The 11,407-nt window shown below is 37.8% G+C and overlaps 1 long non-coding RNA gene across 1 annotated transcript; it reads left to right on the forward strand.

Moving 5' to 3' along the window:
- Window positions 1-685: 685 nt before the first annotated feature.
- Window positions 686-9,475, forward strand: LOC140858573 (uncharacterized). The gene is made up of 4 exons (XR_012142138.1): window positions 686-1,088; window positions 3,899-4,000; window positions 4,090-4,363; window positions 4,436-9,475. It is a non-coding gene; the product is annotated as an uncharacterized lncRNA (long non-coding RNA).
- The last annotated feature ends 1,932 nt before the right edge of the window (window positions 9,476-11,407 follow it).

The following is an 11,407-nucleotide window of genomic DNA, read 5'->3' on the forward strand; positions in this document are numbered from 1 at the left end:
TTAGCACATGAATTAATCCAGGTTCCCAATTGGGTTCAGTGCAAAGATGTTTGTGCTAACCTTTGACTTGTAGCCTTGACCTAATGTGATTGGGTTGGAACCTATATTTAAATAGGTGGTTGATCTAATTTTTATGAAAGTATTTCATATCAGATCAACCTCCTCCATGCCAACACCACATGCTAAAAAAATATGGCATGCCCATTTATTTTGTGCGTTAATGAAGAGGAGTCCTTCTTCTTTACTTCTCTTAAATTCCTTACCATTTATTCCATGCATTTCTTAATTTCTTGTGTCATGAGATGGCTCTTGGGATTATGGATGTAGAAGAAAAGGAAGAGTCCTTCTCTGACAAGGAATTCACATGCCAAAATTCATTAAGGGATGCCATATATTTTGGATGATATGGAAGAGTCCTTAATGTCATGGACTCTTTGGTTTCTCACGCCATTCCCTTTCCCATAGGCAAAAAGTTGGCATTATATTTTTTCTTAGCAGAGGAAGAGTCCTTCTACTGGTAAACTACTTCATATTTCATGCCATCCTATTGTTTTCCATGCTAAAATTTATTTGTGATGTGTAATGGATAAGGGACGCCAAGAGTTGGCATCCCATGGAATCACCCCATCTTTCTTATAAAAAGGGGGCACTACACCCAGGTTGGACATCCAATTTGGGCTGTAGATAGGCATGAGAATGAGGAGAAAAAAAGAGAAAAAATTTGGGATAAAGACAAAGAAAAGGGAGAAAAAAAATAGAAAGGAAGAGAGGAAGGAAAATGGAAAGCATGTGATGCTTGTCAAAAAATCAGATTATTCATGTGTTGAATATATAATCTAATTTATGTGTGATGAGATCATTTGAGAAAAAATTTTTATAGTAATCTTAGAGAAGATCTCGAAGGCATACAAGCGATGGTGCAACCCATTCTTGCAAAAGACGGTCAGCAGCGAGCTTGCGAAGAAGGCTGCAGCACTACGTGGAATTGGGAAGGACCTTGATCAGTCCTATGTGGATCACTGTTGGAGGGCTTCTACTTTGAAGCCTTATGAGAATCTCAAGATTACCAGTTCATGGTCTTCATGATGGTATATAGCTTTTGATCTCTTCTTATTTTACATGCTAATGTTATTTGATTGCAATCATCAAGGTGTTCCTAGGGCTTTTGTATTTTGGTAGTATAGTTTAACTGTTAAACTTTATTTTCAATTATTGAATGATGTAAAATTTTTAAAATATATATTTTTCTACATCATCGAAATCCAACAGTGGTATCAGAGCCATCCTTGATTGATTCAATCAAATTTCATATTATTACTGTGATATGAATTAGATCCAGTTCAAACTATATCAAAATCAAATTTTTTTGATTGATGTTTAAATGATGTTCTTGATATATTTTTGTAAATGATAAATGTTATCAATCCATGATCGAACCTTAGATATAAAATTACATAGTCTTTAGACTTGTGAGATAAGTTTAAGATTAGATCCCATAATCTAATTTTCAATGGAATTGAAATACAGTGCATGTGATGCGCGGAGCCTTGGAATGCTATATATAGATGTACATTACCAAGATTTAGGGTTCTTGCATTTGATACATTCACCTAAGATCCAAGGATCGACCACCATATTATTGGGCACTCACCATTGTGGGTCTTCCATCTTGGTTGTTGTCTTAGGTATGTGTGGAGCCAGAAAAATTTGATCATGGAAAGGATGCATCAGAATTGGATTAGAATTTTTATCGATGAATTTGTTTAACTATACTTCATTATTCTAATGTGATTAGAATTAATGATTATAGATTAAATCAAATTCATAGTTTTTATTTGATTATAATTTATGTTTAATTTAGGTTGATCAAATTGTCATTTATCTAATTTGATTAGAGTTTGAGTCATGGTTGATCGAATCTATACTAATCTAATTGGATTAGGATTAATCTAAGAATTGGTCAACTTAACTCAAATGGATGACAAATGATTGGCTTAAAATTATGAATTGGGTCAAGTGTTGAACCCGAATCAAAAATCCTAAATCGGCCTTATGCCTATATATTTGATCATCTTCTTTGACATGTGTATGAATGATATCACAATGAAGATAACATGAGCTGTTTGTTACTATATTTTATAATTATTATAAAATACATGTTGAGTGTGTTGGGATCTTTCCTTGATGCATGATGATCGTGGAACCAGCAACAAGGGTTTGAGGAAAGCTTTGATCTTTGATCTATCACCTAGAACAAAATAATCTATATGAAAATTCAGCAATCTTGTAGATCTAGGAGATTTACCTTTGGAAGGGCCTTAGATCAATTCTTTTTGCTTTCAAATCTGAAACTCCACCTTAAGAACCTTCAAACTAGAAGATTAAAGATGATAAATCATCTTTTGCTAGCAGCAATCTCATGGAACCCATTTGAGATGGGGCGGCAAACCAAGGAAGGAAGGCTAGCCCCTTCAAACCTTCCTATTTTGAAGGTGGTGGCCAAGAAAACTCTAGAAACCCTAGGAATGGCTGCTGGTGGCATGGAGAAGATAAAGAGAGAGAGAGAGAGAGAGAGGAAGAGAGAGAAAATTTGAGAGAAAATAGCTTTGTATTTAGCTTTATTCAATCAGAATCATAATATAATGTATATATATACAGGGTCAATGTGACCCAATCCAAAAACTCCCATGACTAACCCAATGTGAGATTGTGTTCACCCAAGCCCATATATACCCATGACTTAACCCAATCTCACCTCTCTTGGACTCAATGCTAGCCCAATACAAGTTAGCCCCTCAAGGCCCAAATCCCTTGGACCTCGAAACTGTGAAGGCTGACAGCCTTTCACCCTAGGGCCCAAGCTAGCCCTAGAACTCTCATGAATGCCTCATGAACTTTGAACCTTGGTCTTTTTCTTGGTCCTTTGAGCCTTGGAAGCACCACATCAGATCTTACAATCTCTATCTTGGTGCCCCAAGGCCTCAGCAAACTCCATCCTATCGATCAAGCCCATCAGTCCCACATAATAGTGAAAACTATCTCGCAGAAGTACTTTCGTAAGTGCATTAGCTGGATTCTCCTTAGTATGAACCTTCACTAGCTTCATCTCCATCCTCGATGAGTTCTCTAACCTTATCATACCTGATGTCGATGTGCTTCATCCTCGCATGATAAATGAAGTTCTGTGTAAGCAACAGTGCACTCTGACTGTCGTAGTGCACTCTGATGGCTTCTTATGGAATGCCCATCTCCAGTGCCAAGCCCTTCAGCCATAAGGCCTCCTTCACTGTCTCTGTGATACCAATGTACTCATATTCAGTCGTGGATAAGGCTATTATAGGTTGCAAGCAAGATCTCCATGAAACAGGACCTCCATATAGGTTGAACATAAAACCTATTGTTGAACGTCGGGTGTCCACATCTCCACCAAAATCTGCATCTACAAACCCTTGTATTTGCCCATGAGCTTCCTTGGACATGTTGGAGTGTCTCTCAGCACCTCCTAACTGTCCGTAGTAGATGCCAACTCCAATAGAACTCATCAAGTATCTGAAGATACCCTTCAGTGCTCGCCAGTGCTTCCTGCCAGGCTGTGCCATAAACCTGCTCACCTGACTCACTGCATAGGATAGATCCGGTCCACAACATATCATGGAGTACATAATGCTCTCCACACCAGAGGCATATGGCACTTTCTCCATCTCTTGAGCTTCCACCTCAGTCTGTGGCAACATAGTCTTCGAAAGGCTGATGTGCCCAGCAAGTGGTAGTACTATCGGTTTGGCTTCCTTCATCCCATATCTTTCTAAGACCTTTTGTATGTAGCCTCCTTGAGATAAATGCAGTAACCCTTTGGCTCAAGTTTTGAAAATTTTTATGCCTAGGATCTTCCTCGCAGGTTCCAAGTTCTTCATCTCAAACTTCCGAGATAAGGCTGCTTTCAATTCCTGCACAACTTCCTTACTCTTGCATGCTATCAGCATGTCATCTATATACAAGAGTAAGTACAATCGAGATCTATTCTCTAGAGATTTAACATACACACATGGATCATAATCACACCTGAAAAGTTCTATGCTCCTCACATAGGTGTCGAATCGCTTGTATCACTATCTTGGTGACTGCTTCAGCCCGTATAGTGACTTCTTCAGCAAACAGATCTCTCCCTCTGACCCAGACTCTCGAAACCCCTATGGCTGCTCCATGTAGATGCTCTCCTCTAGATGTCTATGGAGAAATACTGTCTTGACATCCATCTACTCCAGTTTCAGATCCTGAGCTACAACTATACTCAACAGCATCCTGATGGATGTATGCCTGATGACTGGAGAGAAAATCTCTGAATAATCAACTCCTTCTCTTTGTAAGTATCCTTTGGCTACAAGTCTAGCCTTGTACCTCACTCCACCTTGCTCTGAAAGTGTCTCCTTTCTAGTGAAAGTTCATTTGGAGCCAATGGGTCGAGCACCTTCTAGTAGATCCACTAGCTGCCATGTCCGATTCTTTCTGAGGGACTCCATCTCCTCCATCATGGCCTGCATCCATGACTCCTGATTCAGACTCTCCATGACCTCCTTAAAGGTCTCTAGATCTCCATTGATAGTGATGAGAGCATAAAAAATGGTCTCATCAATGACATACCACATTGATTTGCGAACAGTGCACTTCGGCTTGTGCAGTGCCACTCCCATTGCGCTGTCCTGTAAGTCTACTGCATGTGGCTACCTTTGCACTTCCTCCTGGATAGATTGCCCTCCTCACTGGTCCTCCATAGGTGTGGGAACATGTCTGCTCATCTTCACCTCAAAATGAACATGATTAGAGAAGTTGATGGCAAATCACCTATATGCGAGTGCTGTCCAATGCTGTCCTGTGCTGACTTTTTAAATTCGTCAGCACCTCCTGACTTCTTCAAGATGCTCTTCTCATCAAAAATTATATTTCAACTGATCATAGACCTCTGAGAATGAGGATCCACCAGTAGGTAACCCTTCATACCCTTTGGATACCCAATGAAGATCAGCTTCTGTGACTTCGATCCAACTTGCTCCTTTCGGCTCCCTCCACCAATTTATAAGCTGGGCAGCCGAACACCTTCAGGTGGCCAAGCTCCACCTTCTTCCCACTCCAGACCTCCTCTAGAATCCCTACATTGAGTTTTCTATGGGGAGACCTGTTAATCAAAAAACATGCAAAAGTTAGAGCATCACCCCAAAAAGACTTGGGCAGTGATGCTTGCAGCCTCAAGCTTTTGGCCTTCTCCATCCATGTTTGGTTCATCCTCTCTGCAACACCGTTCTGTTGAGGGGTCATCTTTACTGTATAATGATGTTTGATGCCATTCTCCTCACAATACCTTCTAAACTTTAGGCTTGTATATTCTCCTCCATTATCAGACCTCAGGTACTTCACTGGTTGTCCTACTTCCTTCTCGACCTCAGCTCTCTACGCTTTAAATTAGATAAATACCTCTGATTTTTCTCTGATCAGATACACCCATACTCTCCTGGAGAAGTTATCTATGAAGGTAACAAAATACCTAGCTCCACCTCAAGCTGAAACAGGTGTCGGTCCCCATACATCCGAATGAACTAGCTCCAAAATGCCTTCACTCCGCTTGATACTACTGGAAAACTTTATCCTATAATGTTTGCCGTAGATGCAAGGCTCACATAGGTCATTTTCCTCCTTTTTGAGTGCTGGAATTAGTCTCCTTCTACTCAACTTAATGAGCCCCCTGTCTTCATGTGACCCATACGATAGTGCCACAGCTGGTAGGCAAGCTGCTCCTCCTGTGCTGCTGCAAACACTTCTGCACTATCTGTAACCACTGAGCCCTCCATCCTATACAGATTGTTGTTCAGTCTTCTCCCTTTCATCACTACTAAAGCCTTTTTTGATATCTTCAAACACCCACTACTCGGTTGGCTACCAAAAGCATACCCCTGCATCTCCAAATATTCCAGAGAGATCAGGTTCTTCTTTAACTCTAGCACATGCTTAACATTTGTGAGTGTCTGTATGATCCCATCATACATCCTCACCCTAATAGTACCAACACCAGCAACTTGACATGGATGATCATCTTCAAGACTCACACTTCCTCCATTGGATTTCTCATATGGAGCAAACCACTCTCGATATGCAGTGTAGTGGTGGGAACATACTGAATCCAGTATCCAATGGCTATCAACCTCTATGATCCCATTTGACACAACCAGTAAGTCATCTCCACTATCCTCAGATGATAGAGCACCACTCCCACTAGTTGAACCACCCTTGGAAAAGCCCTTCCCCTTCTCATTCTTCAAAAGTGGGCAATTCCTTATCAAATGACCAGGCTGTTGACACTTGTAGCACTTCGGAGCTTTTTGATTCTCTCAAGACTTTGATCTACCCTTAAACTTATCTTGAGCCCTCTTTTTAGGCCTCCCTTGTCTCTCATTTATAGCAAAAATCTCTGTACTTCGGCTTTCTTTACATATCTTTTCCCGCTGCTCATTGGACCTGAGGACCCCAACCACATCTTCGAAGTTTAAGGTCTCTTTTCCATACACCAATGTAGTAATGAGACCATCATATGAAACTGAGAGTGAACACAACAGCAGAAGAGCTCTATTTTCCTCATCTATCTTCACATCAAGGCCCATAACATCCGAGCAATCAAGTCTCCACCCTCATACATGAGCAATCAATTCTCTGCCCTCAGACATCCTCAAGCTGTACAACTGTTTCTTCAATTACAGCTTGTTTGTCATATTCTTGCCCATGTATGTGTTCTCTAATTTCTTCCAAAGCCTCTTTAGAGTGATTTCTGTACTTATCTTAGATAGGACTTTATCAGCAAGGCACATTCTAATTATGCTAGAAGCTATTTTCTCTAACTCCTCCCAGTCTTCAACACTGATCTTCTTAGGCCTTTCTCGAACCAATACCTTGTAGATCCTATTCTGAACCAAAAGATCCTTCATCCATTGCTGCCAAAGGCTGAAATTTCTCTTACCATCAAAGTTTTCAAAGTCTGTCTTGATGCTATTCGATGCCATCACAACCAGATCTCCAAAAATAAATACCAAAAATTGAAATGTATTTTAGAAAAAAAATCTGTTCAACACCTTACCACAATCCAGGCGAGACTTTGATCTTTCATCCACCAAATCTATCCTCAAAGCTCTGATACCAGATGTTGAGATTTTCCCTTGATGCGTGATGATCGTGGAACCAGCAACAAGGGTTGGAGGAAAGCTTTGATCTTTGATCTATCACCTAGAACAAAACAATCTACAAGAAAATTCAGCAATCTTGTAGATCTAGGAGATTTACCTTTGGAAGGGCCTTAGATCAATTTCTTTTGCTTTTAAATCTGAAACTCCACCTTGAAAACCTTCAAACCAAAGGATTAAAGATAAAAAATCATCTTTTGCTGGCAGCAATCTCGTGGAACCCCTTTGAGATGGGGCGACAAACCAAGGAAGGAAGGCTAGCACCTTCAAACCTTACTATTTTGAAGGTGGCGGCCAAGAAAACCCTAGAAACCCTAGGAATGGCTGATGGTGGCATGGAGAAGACAAAGAGATAGAGAGAGAAGAAGAGAAAGAAAATTTGGAAGAAAATAGCTTTGTATTCAGCCTTATTCAACTAGAATCACAATACAATGTATATATATACACGGTCAACGTGACTCAACCCAAAAACTCTCATGGCTAACCCAATGTGAGATTGTGTTCACCCAAGCCTATATATACCCATAACTTAACCCAATCTCACCTCTCTTGGACTCAATGCTAGCCCAATATAAGTTAGCCTCTCAAGGTCCAAATCCTCTGGACCTCGAAACTGTGAAGGCTGACAGCCTTTCACCCAGGGCCCAAACTAGCCCTAGAACTCCCATGAATGCCTCATGGGCTTTGGACCTTGACCTTTTTCTTGGTCCCTTGAGCCTTGGGAGAACCACACCAGGTCCTACTGAGTGGTTATGGACTAATATACATCTATGTGATGGATGTATGTATAAATACTTTCCTATTGGCTGATTATATAAATACATCTGCAAGAGTTGCAATAGGGATTGCGTGCCCCTGATGTATTATATTATCAGCTGAATCTTTCTTTTGTATGTTTTCAACTATTGATTAAAACTTTTACATATTTATGTAAAATTATAGAAAAAAAATTATTTGAGAATAGATAAAAATTATTTCTTGCTATTTTCAAATAAAGATTAAGCATTCATAGTAGACTTCATGGAGATGAAGACTGCACTACCAGGTGTTTAAGAGTGGAGGTACATCATAGATTGACCATGAGATGATTCAATCTATGATGCACCAGGGTATGAACCATATATCATCCTGTGGCTCGGATGATCTTTCAAAAGTCTATAACCATTAGTTTTTCTTTTTATGCTCTTATATACTGTTAGTTAGATTTAAAGTTTAGATTGCATATGATGCATGAATATATGTTTAGGATGTGCATGAGATCTAAGACTCTCATTTAAATTATGTTAAGTCATAATGGTGAAGTGCTAAGAACACTACCCATGTCTTCCTTCATGCCAAGCCAGTATTATATCAAAAACTATAGTAGACTTGTTGTGCTATCCACAAGGCTTACTGTGGGGACTGATTTGATACTGTCTAGGTGCATAATGAAGCTAATGGTATTTAGCTCATACTAAGTCAATAGAGTATATCAAAAACTGTAGTGAGTTTATTGTATTATCTACAAAGCTTGCTATAGTGATTGGTATGATGTTGATTTAATGATGCTTATAACATATTCTGGTAGTGTTGTCTTGTTGTGCTATCCATAAAGGTAGTATTATTCAGATAAAATCATATAAGATTAAAAGATATGACTAAACTAAAATACTATAGTTTATTGTGCTGTTCATAAGGCTATAAGTATTTTAGAGATAAAAATTATGTTGAGAGTTGCATGAGATGTAATTGATAAAGAGTTATCAACCTTTGAACTTATAGGAACTTGTTGTGCTATCCACAAGGCTTTTTATGAGGAATTAAAATCTCAACCCCACTAAAGAACTTTATGATAGGTTCCTCAATTTTATACTTGAGGACTATGAAATTTATTAAAATAGTGGGAGACATATTTAGATAAAAACTTTATCTAAATTTTGTTTGTCATCATGAGTCATTCTTTTATGTTCTTATATATTCATCTGCATCTTCACTATCACTGTATGGTATGTTTTTAAAATTGATTGAATTTCATAGAATGGTTGAGGACTCTGAGAATAGTTCTCATATAGGAGATAGTCTCATATTCTCCTAATTTCAATTTGATCGGAGTTGATACTATATAGAAGAGAATATAGCATATAAGATATGGCAGGGTGACAGTATGACTATCAAATATATCTTGATTGACTTAATCATATGATTAAGTTAATGTCATGGATGATAAGTTAATCTAGGATAAGATCCTACTAACTCTCCTAAATTTCTTCTTTAATTTCTTCCAGGAGAAGATAGGTGAAGAATGTCTTCACTAAAGATATCTAATATCATTACAACAATGATGAGTATTAGAGATTAATTGCAAGAGTTATCTTGCAAGTGTGAAGCAATAGCAAAATGCAAAAGTTGTATCTACTAATGGTTTGTATGTGATACAAACTAGTTTAATCATTGAGTATTTCAACTTTAAACTTTTGAGTATGTGATACCTAATATAGGTCTCACTTATGTAAAGTGTTGCTGGACCTATAAAGCTGAAGTAAGGTGTCTACTTTTCTTTTGGTATTGATGGATAGTCCATTCATGCTAAGGTTGTAGGAACCTACTTATTTAGAAACTAGTAGACTGTTATTATATGTCTAAATTTATTAAAAATATTATTTCAAATCTTTTTCTATTGTAGCATGGTTTTGAAATTAATGTAAAGAGTAAAAGTTACTCTCTTTTTGATAAATTTTATGGCAATGGTCTTATATTTCTGTCACTCAATGGCATTATTCTTTATGTTGATAAGAATAAGAAATAAATATGTGATGGTCACATATCTTTGGAATTGCCAACTTGGCTATTTTTATGAGTTAAAGATAAATAAGTAATACAAAGAAGAGTTCTTTGTCTGTATAATTTTGAATCATACAGAACTTATAAATCTTATCACATGGATATAATGACCAAGATCTCATTTACTTGACATGAAAAAAGGCGAGCAAGGTATTAGGTCTTGAACAAGTGGATGTTCGAAGACTAATAATATCTTGACTCAGAGATGGATACCCCATATGAGATATGGTGTGATTATCTAATATGCTTCACAAATCTTATTATCTCATTCTGAGAAGATGTTCTAAAAATTACTGCATATATTTTGAATTAGATATCATCTAAATCTGTAACTAACACTCTATATGAGATATGGAAGAGGCAGGTTGCCCAACTTATGTGAAAAGAGTTGATGTACATAAGTTTTGTGCTAGATCAAGTTTTATATATGTTTATAGGTTATCCTAAAGAGTAGTATGTGATACTATTTCTATCATCCTACTAGACAAAAAATATTTTATCAGTAGGAATGCCATCTTTTTGGAAAGAAATTTGTCTAAGAAGGGGACAGTAGGAGGATAATTAAACATGAGAAGTTCAAGACCTACGAACTATTATAACTTGTGGAGTGTTCACAAGTTGATTCTTGACTAGATGTGCTCATTGGAGAGGCACAACCATGACAGGTCCTCACCGAAGGTCAATCTGAGTGTGTAATGTACCACTCAAATATGGATTTATCATTGTGAATAATTGTGTACATACATCATTGAGAATAATATTTTCTTTGATCTATTCGAAGATTGTCATGAGTAGAGACTTTGACAATCGACTTGAAACCATGACATCCGATATGAACTCGATATGAACTCTCTGTACATCAACCAAGTATGGGTATGATCCAATAGGTTGCTATCAGGGATGTCCATCTAAATTTTTGCTATTGCCACACATTATCTAGAGAGTTTGTCTCTAGTGGGAGGGCAAATTCATTTATGGATTATAGCAGGTATTGAGAAGTCGGTACTTCTATTTTTGATGAGATAGTCAAAATATTTGACTTTATTAAATATAGATGAACTGTATGTGTGAGAAGGCAAGTAGGAGATCCACTAACTTCTTATATATATGAATGACATACAGCATATTTAGAAGCTAGTCCCGATATTGTGCTCAGTCAATGACATGCTTATCACAATAGTTTTCATTGAAAAGACTTGGGTGTAGCATCCAATATATTTGGCATCTATAGTGATAGATGTAAGTGGATGTTAGGCTTATCCCAGTCTAGATACATGATGTTTATGTTAAAAGGGTCCAATATAAATGGGTGTAAAAGAGTTTACTTACCCATGTACCAAGCCTGATGTGATTTATGCCTTGTG

Source organism: Elaeis guineensis, chromosome 6 (assembly GCF_000442705.2).
Source record: "Elaeis guineensis isolate ETL-2024a chromosome 6, EG11, whole genome shotgun sequence".
Classification (NCBI taxonomy): Eukaryota; Viridiplantae; Streptophyta; class Magnoliopsida; order Arecales; family Arecaceae; genus Elaeis; species Elaeis guineensis.